Here is a 12,756-nt window from a genome sequence, read left to right as displayed (position 1 = left end):
CAGCAGTCCAATTGAACCTACTGGTCTTCTTTGTAAGCTCATATAATGGTACTGCTTGAGAAGAAAACTTATGTACAAACCTTCTATAGAAATTAACATAACCTAAGAAAGAGCTCAAATGAAGCATTTCTGGGTGCTTTAGCTTGTTGAACACACTGAATTTTGTCATTGTCCATCTCTATTCCATTTCGAGAAACCACATGTCCCAGTAGCTGTCCCTTCCAGACTAGGAAATCAGATTTGAATGGATTCAAACAAATCTGCTTCTCCTGAGAGCGTTTGAAAACCATTTCTAGAAATAGTAGGTGTTGTTCCTCATCTGAATAGACAGTAAAGTCATCCATAAAAATGGCGAGGAACCAATGAAGTAATTCATTGAACATCTCCATCATACACCGCTGAAAGGTAGCTGGTGCATTGCACAGGTCGAAAGGCATCACCGGATAGATGAAAGCTCCCCACTCGGTGATGAAAGTGGTTTTCGCTCTGTCCTCAGGAGCGATCTGTAACTGGTTATAGCCACTGTAACCATCCATAAAGCTATACATTTCATATCCTGCGATCTCATCAAGCAACATGTCAGTAAAAGGCAATGGAAATGGATCTTTGATAGTCTGGGCATTGAGTTTCCTATAGTCGACACAAACTTTCAATTTCCCGTTCTTCTTGGGAATGACGACTATGGGAAATAGCCAATCGCTACTAGCCACCTCTGTGATGAACCCAGCCTTGAGAAGATTATCAATCTCCTCTTTGACCTTCTTCGCGTAGTTGGGGTTCATTCGATATCTTTGCAGTCCTACTGGCCTAGCATCTGGCTTCAACGGTATTCGGTGCTGACATACTTCAGGATCCACTCCCTTCAGGTCTATATGTTTGTAGGCAAACACGTCTTTATAGTTTTGGAACATCCTACGTGCCTTCTCCTTCATTATCGGGTTGAGATTCTTATTGACCTTGATCATCCTAGGACTATCCTCCGATCCTACGTTCCACTCTTCCACTTCTTGGTCGTCTGGAAGCAACCAATTAGGCCTGCCTCCTTTTCGTTTGGTCAACTCTTCAGCATAATACCAAGATGGTCCATTCATTTCTGAATCAGCATTCTGATCCACTGTGTGTTCTTCAAAACGTATTGGCCCTTCTACCATACCAGTATCAGCTGATTCCACCACCCTTCCAGTTAGCTGGACTGTTCTTTCCCCTGTGTTGAATTCAGTAAACTGATCGGGGAATTGCCTTTTCTGTTTGTCAGCCTGCTCTTTATTCAGTAAGACTGCATTCAAGTCGATCTCTGCTAAAGGGATATGTTCATGGCCGCTAACATTCGCTCGATCTTCTTGGCTCTGTACTTCTGGCATAACTCCTTCGGCCTCAGTTCTTTTCTCCAGCTCCTAGTATTGTTTGTCTGGATTTGAATTCTGCCACTGGCCCCTTCTATGGTTAATGTTTGGTTTGCATAGTCATGAACAACATGTGATGTTCTCAACCATGGGCGCCGTAGCAGCATCCCATATGCCCCTTGCACATCCAGAACTAGAAAACTGGTTTTAAATTTTTCCTTCCCAACTCTTATCTGCATATTTTCAATCATACCCGTCGCTTGTACCACTCTGTGATCTGCCATTTTCACTTTAAATGGTGTTGGCTTCACATTCGTGATACCCATTCTCTGCTAGAGATGAACTCCCATTATGTTGACTCCTGCTCCTCCATCCAAGATAACGCTTGAGAGAGGTTCCCACTGCTTCCTAACCTTGTACTCCACCTGAATAAGTGGAACTTCATCATCTCGGACGGCCGTCAGGTCCACTATTCTGGACTCCGCCTCAACTTTCCTGTGCTGTCTGATAAAGTTGGCCACTCGAGGCAAGGTTTTTCTGATATCTTCCAGCTCTATAGTCAACTTCTGAATTCTATCACAAATGTTTACATGAATTTCTTCTCTCTCTTGGTCAGAGTGACTGTCAGAGCTCGAAGAACTAGTATCTTCACACTACCACTCCTCTTTTGCACTGCTTCCAATCCTTCCATCAACTCTCAATTCATCAGCCATTCCTTGTACCGCTGCCAGCATAGTCTCAAGTATGGCCGGTATTGACTGGTCTTTATCAGTTGATTGGGTTGGTATCCTCTGAATGACTCGAGCTTCAACACTTTCTGGCTGCTCTGGCAGCTTCTTAGCCAAATCCTCCGTGATTTTAGCCGCTAGTTCCCTCTGCTCTTGCCATTCATCTACCACCTTCTCTTTCCCTTTGGCCTTCTAAACTTCTCTTTGTTGAGCCCACTTGCTGCTGGTAGTATTGATTGATGTTTTTGAATTATCTAGAATTTCTTCAATCACTGCACCCTTGCTTTTGGTGACTACCCGTACTAGGACTAGCTCTGGTGCCTTAGCCTCAATAGTAGTAGTTGCAGGTGCATCTGGGCATTGGGTTGCAAACTGACCATACTTCCCACAAGTGTAGCAATTCAAACTCCTATTTTGGAAGTTGCCACATCGTCTGCCTCGTCCCATACCCGTTTGGAATTGTCCAGGTCCCTGACTAGTACCACTGGTACCTGGTCTCTCCTATTGAGCTGCTTTGGCGGGTTCTACCTTCACTGGTTGAGTATATGCAACCACTGACAGGTCTTTGCCCTTCTTAAAGTGATGAATCTTGATGCCACAATTGTTCCATAGATGACCAAAAGCCTTACAATAGGTACATTGTGGGCATTCGTTGGAGATATGGTCCTTGGATTTGCATTTCGAACACCAAGTCTCCATCTTCCGAACTGGTTGTCTTCTGTGGCTAATTTCGGCATTTTTTCAAGCCATTTCTTAAATTTTCTTGGTCCAAGATCCCTTCTTTGACTTCTCCTTGGATCGTTCATTAGAGCTGCTTTCGGAGCTGCTGGCCACCTCACTGGAATCAGAGCTGTTAGTAGCAGAACTACTGCTACTGGACCTTCGCTTTTTGTGAATCTTTTCCTTCTTGGCCTGCTGTTCCAGCTTCAGTGCCCTTTGGACCAGATCATTGAATTTCTTGGTAGGAGCTGGTACCTCCTGCTCTCTCAGCTTTTTGCTTCTGAAACCATTCAGAAACCATGCCCTCAACCTCTTCTCAGATGGCGGTTCTCGTAACCTGCCTGGTTAGCTCCTTGATCTTTTCTACATAACTTCAGACTGAAAGATTCCGTTGTTTGATCTTATCTAGTTCATAGAGGATATCTTCATCCCCTCTGTGGTCGAAATATTCCAACCTCAAGGCTTTAACCAATTTGTTTTATGATCTAAGCTCGCAGGCGGGGTAATGGTAATACCATTTCTCACTGCCTCCTTCAAGGTTTGTGGGAAATATTCCCCCAATCATCTTCATCAATATTTTTCAGTTCAGCATACTGCTCAAAAGCCTGTATGTGCACGTCTAGATCATCCTTCTTACCTCCCTTGAATATTGGAAAAGATTTTTTTAGGGAAGCTGTGTAATCATTCTGATTACCACTGATCTTGCCACTTCTCTTCTTTGATTCAGAATGGCGCTTAGAAGGCTTCTTGCAATTGTCAGTGTCAGCATCCCAATCAATCTTTGTCTCTGTCTCGGTGTCAGTGTCTTCTTTGGTCTGTCTACTGGAAGTGCGGTGACTGCCCTTACAACCCTTGGTACCCTCATCCCCCTGCCAGGATCAAGAACTCTTGGAACTCTTGGATTTCCGTGCTTCTCGTTCTGCCCGTCGGCGTCGAGAATGACTCGACTGTTGTGAGTCCTACGCCTCATCAGCCTGGATGTCCTCCTCCTGAGCCTCAGTGTCAGTCATCTTCTCTTGCTTAGGGTTAGACTCTCTTCCTGACTTCTCCCGAATAGGATCAACACGAATGGTGGATTTCCGGCCACGATTGGATTTAGGTGCCATTGCTAAAAACTTCCAACTCGGAGAAGATTCTTTCAGTCAACGAGCTTCAGCTCGAGCCACCGTGATCGCCAAAATGGAATTGGAGCTGATCTCTTGAGACAACTGATTCCAGTGTTAGAAGATTTTAGCTACTAGTGTGAGAACATTTCAGACAATAGACTGGAAAGAAATCAGAAACTGGGAATCTGGATACTGGAATAAGAATCAGATTCAGATTTATGTACTGAGAATAATGTTCAAATTCAGATTCAGAGTACTAGACACAAAGTAAGTGTAACTGGAATATCTGCCATGATTGGGATTACAGATAAAAGATTACAGTGAATATGATATGATTTACAGAGAGAGTATAGCCAACAACAACTGCTAATGATTCTCAAGTCCAAGTGTAGCCAAAGTGCTTACCCAAATGCTAACAATTGCCAACTGCCAACCGCCAACACGATTACCGCCAACCCGATTACAATGTAATGGGTCCTATTTATACCCTTTGGGTTTACTGTAGTAATTACCATAGTAATTACTAAGTAATTCGTTGCCCGTCTCATAAGAGAACATTCCCACTTACTGAAACTATCCAGCCGTCTATAGTTGTATTGAGGTTGAGTTGTGTACCCAATTGTTTAAATACAGCTCTCCAGAAGTGGCTGTTAAACTTAGGGTCACGGTCACTAACAATGTTACTTGGCAACCCATACAATTTGTATAGATTGTCCACAAATAACTTTGCTAGTTCCGGTGTCTTAACCGTTGATTTGGTCGGAATAAACTTACATAGTTTAGTCAACCTGTCTACGACCACCCATACTGAGTCATGACCTCGTATAGTGGTTGGTAAACCTACAATGAAATCCATGGAGATACTTTCCCATTTTCCATTGGGAATTTCCAAAGGATGTAAGAGTCCTCCTGCTTTCAGGCGCTATGCTTTGTTAACTTGACATTTTTGGCAATGCAAGACATAAGCTTGAACAAAGCCATGTAGACCTGGCCAGTAAAAGTGTCGTCGTACGAGAGAATAAGTTTTTCTAATCCCCGGGTGCCCTGCACTTGGACTATCATGACATTCATAAAGAATTTGGCGCCGAATGTCTGTGTCCACCAGTACACAAACTCTCCCGTTGTGGAGTAGGTACCCATTGTTGATGGTAAAATGCTTCCATCGCTGTAGTTCATCACTTGATAAAGGAGAACTAGGTGTGGAGGTTAATTGTACACTACCTGAATTGGAGTGAGAAGGATCCCTCTTTTGAACATGGCTCCATACTTTGGAATATGTTTCACCTTGCTCATATTTTCCCTTGAGAGATTCTAAAAATTCACTACAAAGTCCCGTGAACAAGAGCGAATTGATCTCTGGCATTTGACACAGAGCGTCTGCCACTACATTGTATCGGCCTTTGTGATACCTTAACTTGGCGTCATATTCCTGAAGGATCTCGGTCCACTTGGCTTTTCGACCCTGTAAATCTGTTTGTTGTGTAAACTATTTGATGCTTTCATGGTCAAACACAATCTCGAACTGAGAACCATACAGATAGTGCCGCCATATCTTTAAGGCAAACAATATTGCATAGAGTTCGCGTTCGTAAGCAGAATAATTCTGTTGAGCTGCATCCAGCTTCTTACTTTCAAATGCAATTGGCCATCCGTCTTGTAACAGGACTGCTCCAATAACACGATCACTGGCATTCGTTTCCAAAACGAATGGTTTCAAAGGATCTACAATAGCTAGTATAGGACCTGTAGCTAATGCGTCTTTGATTGTTTCAAAATTGTGTTGTTGAGCGGAACCCCAATGAAAAGCCTTACCTTTGCCTTTTAGTTGGTCCATCATAGGTACAGCAATGTGAGCATAGTTTTAAACGAACCTTTGGTAAAAACCTGCAAAGCCTAAAAAGATCTGTAATTCTTCCAAATTTTTAGGAGGTATCCACTTTGGATTGATCCATGTATAGGCCATTAGCTGAAATAACATGCCCTAAATAATGAATTTCCTCCTTGAGAAAATCACATTTAGATTCCTTGGCATATAACCTGTTTGAACGTAACAACTCAAACACCTGCCTGAGATGTTGTAAGTGCTCTTCTTCAGAAGCACTATAAACTAGAATGTCATCGAGGAACACAATGACAAATTTGCCCAAATATGGTTTCAAGACACTATCCATTAGTGTCATGAATGTCGCGAGCGCATTGGTTAACCCAAAGGGCATCACCAAAACTCGTAATGTCCAAACCGTGTTCGGAATGCAGTCTTAGGTATATCGGCAAGCCGAATACGGACTTGGTGATATCCTGACCGCAAGTCGATTTTCGTAAAAATACAAGCATGAGTTAGCTTATCAAATAACTCATCTACCCTTGGCAATGGGTATTTTTTCTTAATTGTAACCGCATTTAAACCCCGGTAGTCTACGCACATGGGCATAATACCGTCCTTTTTCTTCACCAAAAGGATAGGCAAAGCCCATGGTGAAGAACTGGGTTGTATAAACCCTCTGCTAAGGTAGTCAGCAAGCTGACGTTCCACCTCAGTAGCCTCTGAGTAACTCATACGATAAGGTGGTTTACTAACAGGTTTGCAGCCTGCAGCCACGTCAATTCCATGTTGCACTGAGCGTGTCAGCAGTAAACCTAATGGCAAATCATTAGGACATACATCTTGAAATTCCTTTAATAATTTTTGTAAATGATTAGCAATGTTTGCTTGTGTAGAATTAGAAATTTATGGAATAGAGGAGAGAGAAGCATGCGGCGTTGAGGAATGTTCAATAGACTCAATGTTAGAAAGAAAATGAGATAGTGAGTAACACAAGAAAACCTGTTCTATTTCATTATCAGAAACGAGCTGCATAATCTTGGCAGTACGTACAAATCAGTGGTGATGATGGTATATCCTTTTCTCCTAACAAAAACACATGTGAGCTATGGGAATCAAACATCAAACTGTTGTGCTCATAGCTACGCTTCAGTGATGGTCCTAGGCTATGCAACCACTCCCAACCAAGAACCACATCAGCCCTTTCCATGTTCATAACTTGAAAATCCAAACAAGTAGAGTACCCTTGTACTTCCAATGGAACAGCTCGGCATTGAGTATCCCATATTTCACTATCATGTCCATTCATCATTGCTACCTTGTAGCGGTGGGTACTCGAAGTTTGAGGCAGTTTGAGATTTTTCACCAATCCATAACTGATGAAATTGTGCGTAGCACCATCATCTACCAAGATGCACACATTGTGCCCTTGAAAATAACCGTGCATACGTACTAACTCATGTGGTCCAAAGGTTTGTTGCAAAATGGAAGCTGTGAGACAGCATTCATGCACCACCTCAGTGTGTGTTACTTCCACTGTAGAGAACTTTGAGGAAGACTCGAGAGGCAGTAGTTGCACCGTGTGCACTGCTTTCTCCTTCCCCTGGGCAGCAGATTTCCCCTTGGGACAATCCTTTTTGCCATGGCCTCGTCCTAAGCATTGAAAACATAGCTTCTCTTTCTTGGCCTTATCAAAATCCTCAGGAGAGAGAGGACCCCTGGACCCCTTGGGTTTTTTTAGATGCATCTGAATTAGCAACTATAAATTTTCGTTTATTGTGCCCATACTGAGTGCGTGTATTACTATGTGTACTAACAGGCACGTTACTGTTATGTGTTTTCTTATGATCAGGGTCATCATGAATATGTGATTTCACTATGGCTTCCTCAAGTGTTTTAGGGTCTTGGGATTTGACATACTTCTTAAGTTCTGGAGTCAGACCTCGTATGAACCCTCGTACTTGTTGAAAGGTATCCAAGCCTTCCAACTTGAGGATGAAATCCCTATAGTGAGAGATATATTCAAGGAGTGATGGATTTTGGCGCATAGAACACGTGTCCCAAGTGGTCCAATTCCGATCAGCCTCGTTTGTAGGCAAAAATTCCTTGCTAAACATTGATTCAAAGGCTGCCCAACTCTGCGGTATGATGTTCTTCTCCTTGAGAGACATCCACCATTTGTAGGCCTTGCCTTCCAGAGTTAAGCTCGTTTGCAAAGCTCGTACTGCATCTGGAGTTCACCCGTAAGGCGTGAATTCCATCCCATTTATCGAGAAAGATGTTCACTGCATCCTTATTGCGGTCCCGGTCTTCGCCCTTGAAAACTGGTGGTTTAAAATTCTTCAACAAATCATCTACCTCTTTGGTAGTGAGAGTATGCAGTGTTTCATTATTTGGGCCTTGCCCTTGTGTTCCAACATGCTCATGCATGTGGGTGTCAGCCGGACTGTTAGTTTGTTGTTGCATCAATTGAATGACTAATGTGGAAAGTTTAGTAACATTTTCATGTAAAGCCTTAAAATTTTCATCCATGACTGTCATGCGTGTCTGAAGTGCACGAAATTCTTGAATATCGAGCAATTCATAAGTATCTTCTCCTACCGTAGCGTCGCGGGTACTCTCCTTGAGAGGATCCGACCGCGAGCCGTCATTGGCAGGATCGGGAGTACTTTGCTCAAAATCGAATGTCATGTTGATATCCGAATCCATGGCTACACAGTGTAGTGAAAGAAGTACTCAGAAAAAAATACCTGATTTTGGTAGCACTTGCCAAGCATAGCGAACTCCCCTTTGCATGTCGTAGCACTTAACCGTCGAATAAACAAGAATTTGCACCGGCGGCATACAAATCGAACTCCGCACTATCGCCCGTGGTTCAAAAGATGACTGAACGCGTGCAGTGTAGATGGTTGAAGCTTCACCTTTGAAAAGAAACTCAATTATTGAAAGCTTCGGCTATGATGTTGCTTGAACGCCACTTGAATTCATCGCAATCGGAAAAATATGCAGGTTCTGGAATTTCCTACAATTACTGAGCGTAGCCAGACTTCGTGAGACTCGATGGAAAGCCGAGTGCTTGCTTCGCCTTGCTTGTGCTGCGGTGAATTGCCGTCTTGCTTGTGGGAAAGGCCACTACCAATGGCCAAGGTGCAAAGCTAATGGCCAAAAGGCATTTCAATGTGAACTTGGTGACTTTTTGAAACAAAAAAACACAGAGGCAGCGTATTCGATAGCGCGAGGAGAGAGAAAGAGTTTGGTGCTACTTGCTCCAGCCTGTGGCGTCCACAAGAACTTGGCAAGCCTCCTACCTCCCCAGGGCGCTCCCTTCAAGCCCAACTCCTCGCAAAAGCATACACCACACAGTCGGTTCCAAAACGTGAAAGACTGCCCGAATTGGCAAGAAAAAATGCTATTTTTGGAAAAGCCTCAGAAAAGCCACGGTTCTCACCTAAAGACCTTGCTTTTAGGGACCTAAAGTGACCACGCCTAGAGAGAGAGAGTGGAAGAGAGACTCCTAAGCTCTGATACCATTGTAAGAACTAGGGAAACTAGACTTGAGATCCTCCTCCCAACCTCCCTTTATATAGGCGGGCTCCTAGCCCCTTGCCCTAGACGGATCCCCTGTCCACATTGCCTAGCTCGACCCTTGGCCGTAGTCCATGGCTATCCTAGTTCTTAGGGTACATGACCCTTGTCCTGACAGCGTTGATAGCTCTAGTTTGAATATAGAATAAAAAATCTCGTCAATGGAAGCCTTGCAACACTCCTTTTTATTCACCATGTTCTGCATGAGACATGGAAAATGATACATATGGTCCCATGCTATTCTGTATTGACCACTCCAACTGTGGAAGAAGTGCTTGCAAACCAGGTAAGGATCCACAATGTCTTCTATGTAAACTGGAGGTGGCCGCAATGTGTTGGGATGCTTGATCATGCTCATGATTGACTCTGGTTGGAAGCACTCCTCCATTTCATAGAGCTCACGTTTAAGGAGATTGATGTCTCTCTATAACTCTTTGGAGTTACTTGTGTCATCGGCCCAGCTCGACATTTGTGTGGAGGTATGAATCTGTGTTTGCAACTCCTCCACAACATCAGTGTTTGCATAGTTGTGTTGGCCATCAGCTCCTCTCATGATATTGCAACCGTCTCACTATGGATATCCACTATGCTCTTATTGGGGGCTCTGTTGTTGAGGTCCACTGGCTCATTTTGAACATATTGCATGTATAGCATCTTTGCAAACCATAGGGGACAATCTATTAGGTTTATTACAAGTACTCCTTGTGCATACAAGGTATATGGCCTTGATGTGCGTGCAACTTTTTGGCACAATGCATTTGTCCAACTTTAATCTTGACCATCTCTGTGGTGACATCTCTATCGATGTTTTTCCATTGTTTTCCATTGGCTTTCGGTGCCACTTACTAGTCCGCGCAGCAACTCTGGCTTGGTCGTTTGGGCCAATTGCATATGCCAGTATCCGTAAGCGGTCATATGCTTTTTTGGACTTCTTGCATTCATCCATACCTGGCAGAAACACATTTACAATGTCTTCAATGAGCAATAAAAATTTAAATTTCAACAAGAAAAACTATAGTTCCATTGTGAATCTTGTGTCTACAAATCAATTTAAATTTTCACAGCATACCACATACTGTGTTGAATCACTTTTCACCATGGTCCATCAATATACAAAAATGTTCCATTTTAGATTTGTGTGTGTAGAAATTGATTTAAATTTTTGCAATAACAGACCACATAATGTATTGAATCACTTTGCACCATAGTATTTTGATATAAAATTTGCACAACAAACTTGCACTTTTCACAATGGTTCGTCACTATATCAAAAAAATCCATTTGTAAATTCTGTGTCCATAAATCAATATAAACTTGGTACAAAAGATGACATACTGTATTGAAACACTTTGCACCATGGTCCATAATTAATGAGAGAGAGTGTACAAGTGAGAGAGCTACAATTTAAATCCATGGGTTGTACTATACAAAAAAATTCATTTTACAAGTTTGATCTTTACAAATTTGGATCGGATAATTGCCATGAGAAAAAAATACAAGACCGTTGTCTACAAATGTGAACATAATAAACTAGAATCTAGGCATCATCTTAGTAAGTGGCTGCAAGAACATTTCTGAGTTGAGCTCTAACATATTCAAATGGTCACTCTTTGCCCCCTTCAAATAATTGGGCGCATTATATTGACAATCATGTCACAATCAGTTTTATTTTTCTTTTGTTGAGGCACGTTGTAATGCTCTAAAAAATCTTTGCACCAATCACATAGTTGCTCGATGCATAAAGCAAATGCATATGTGGTGTCAGTGGCTTTAGAGTACGGTCTAAAAGATTTGGAATTACATTAAAGCTTGAGGGACCTCCATGGGCATAGGGCATGCTCCATTGACTCTACAATGTTGGTTGCTTGCTTCTCAATTCCCAATCGCAAAGCTAATCCCCAATCAATGACATCAAAACATGGTACACCCTCCTTTGTGAAATCAATCGTGATATTATGATGGGTGCAAGTCATAGTGTATAATTCCTTTGTTGTGTGCATGGGCCATGATCTTCACTAGGGAATCCATAAAAGAAAGTGCCCAATCAAAAACATGCTTGCACATCTCCATCTCTTGCTCTATGGGCGGGCGTCTACAATCTTTCTTTTGGATCACCAATGTGTTGAAAAATATTCCCTTAGGTGGTGGAATGCACTCTAACACGTCGCCCAAATCCATTTCACTAAAGCAAGGAAAGATGAGGCTCTTCATGTGTTTGTGCAATGTACCTTACGATGCCCTTGTGAAACAAGTGCACACTTGCCTCTAGACCAAAATAGTGGTGCCTCTTTGCTTCAGCTCCTTTAAGGTCCTTCACCACATATTGCACGTGACTCCTTCAATAGTGCACTCTGCTATAACTCTGGAGCTTCCTCTGCCGAGATTTCTACCATGCTTGATGGCCTTGGGTATGAGGTAAACAGTGATGGCATGCTAGGACATAAAGTGGGTGCGCACTAAATGCTCGCGGTCCGCCCCAGCTTGTGCATCAAAGCTTTCCACTAGTGCATCTTGAGAGGAGGATGTAGAAAAGAAGATGGTTTTAGCCTTGTGACTGTGAATATCTTGCACATCAATATTGCACTCTCTTTTAGATTTTGATCTCTCTGCACACCATACATTATTCCAATGCTGTAGCTTTACTAGATCCACATCTACCAGTGCATCGGCACCCAAGTCTCTTAAGCATTGTGTCATATTTCCCACTACACTATCCATCAACCTATCGATAGCCTTCACATCATAAGAGAAGAAGTGTGTCCTAACTACTTCAATTATGTTCTCAAAGAACCACTCTCTACGTGTCTCATTCTCTAATATAGAGGTGATTGCCTTTGTGGCGAGGGCACAAATATATGTGACCAAGAGAATTCTTATCTTTGTTTTTAACTTCTTTGTTTCCACAGGTTTCATCTATGCTACAATGATAATGTGTTTTGTGATTTTTAAAGAAAACTTAACTTGAAATTTTATAAAAGATAATAATTTCATTCATGAAATTAACAACAACTTTCACAACCATCGAACTAACTTAAAGAGTAGGGTATCATTCAATGGGACTAACGACGTTTCCAACCCCATAGTGGAGTTGATGTCGAGAGAAACACTGAACTAGCCTAAAAAGGAGGGCATCATTCAATGGGACTAACCACATCTCTAGCCCAATAGTGGAGCTGATGTTGAGAGCAACACTAAACAACCTCAAAAGAAGGAGCATCATTCAATGAGACTAATGACAACTCCAACCCAATAGTAGAGCTGATGTCGAAAGTAACAACACTAGGCTAAAAAATAGGGCATCATGAAATGAAACTAATGACCACTCCAGCCCAATAGTAGAGCTAATGCCGAAGCAACACCGAACTAGACTAAAAGAACATATACATAGATCACACACAACACATAGAAGGCAACATATTAGCTTGTACAACGACGCTCCCAATCCAATAATA

This window comes from Adiantum capillus-veneris, chromosome 1, assembly GCF_014529385.1.
Source record: "Adiantum capillus-veneris isolate H3 chromosome 1, ASM1452938v2, whole genome shotgun sequence".
NCBI classification, from domain to species: domain Eukaryota; kingdom Viridiplantae; phylum Streptophyta; class Polypodiopsida; order Polypodiales; family Pteridaceae; genus Adiantum; species Adiantum capillus-veneris.
The sequence above is the reverse complement of the archived record's forward strand: the minus strand, read 5'-3'. Positions refer to the sequence as shown.